This window comes from Cyphomyrmex costatus, unplaced genomic scaffold (assembly GCF_001594065.2).
Source record: "Cyphomyrmex costatus isolate MS0001 unplaced genomic scaffold, Ccosl1.0 scaffold7, whole genome shotgun sequence".
NCBI classification, from domain to species: domain Eukaryota; kingdom Metazoa; phylum Arthropoda; class Insecta; order Hymenoptera; family Formicidae; genus Cyphomyrmex; species Cyphomyrmex costatus.
Window position 1 is genome coordinate 7,690 of NW_017280266.1, and position 1,090 is coordinate 8,779.

Below are 1,090 nucleotides of genomic sequence, written 5' to 3' on the forward strand. Positions count from 1 at the left end.
TGAATTCGTCGGGCTTAGAGCGAAAATGTACGCTTTACGTGTACAAGGAAAGAAGGATATGAAAAAGGCAAAGGGTGTCGAAAGCAACGTTGTGGCAGGATCCATAACGTTTGATGATTACACGAAATGCTTGAATGATGTTATTGAAATGACGCGCAGACAATCGTGCATCAGGTCGAAATTACATGAGGTGTATACAATATCCGAAACAAAAATCGCTCCAAGTCCACACGATGATAAGCGGTATATCGTATCAGGTTCCACCGACACGCTGCCATAGGGACATTACCGGTGTAAATAAAACACATATCATATACATACATACATATAACTTGTATAAAATGTATAATATATTTAATATATAATATGTAATATAATTTGAAAAGGATATTTAATACACTTTAATGTAGGACATTTAATATACTTTTATGAATTAATATAAATAGTATGGCTCAATAAATTAAAATAATATGTGTAGAAGGGCTACGAGCCAAGAAACAAATAATAACATATTTTTAATAATTTTGAAAAAACATTTTATATAAGAACAAGAATTAAAAGTAACAACAGAAAAACGCAAACAGAAGTAAGACTAATAATTAAAATATAAACAATTAAAATATAAACAATAAAATAAGGGACTAATGATTAAAATATAAACAATAAAATATATAACAGACGTTTCGACCTCTCTTAGGTCATTTTCAATGTTTAAAACGTGTAAATTATTTTAGAACATTATGCATTACATATAAAATTTTTTAAAAAAGAAAAAGCTGAAATGCGAGATAGTAGCATTTTTTGCGATGTTTTACTTCACAAATTAATGTCGTTGTTGCGAGTATTAACATAATTGTGTAAGAGTTACAAACTTTAATATAAAGATGTCGAGCTTTTAATAAGTCCATGAATAATCCTCTATTTTTCATCATTGTCAGGTAGTTCTTCAACATAGTAAGTCTCATGGATAGTATGTCAATAAGAAAGTCATTTTCATGAACAGAAATGGTGAAATCGTAATGCAGAACTACAATTGTACAATATAAAATAATAGAAGTTATGTTACACAATACAAATCCAGAAACCACAT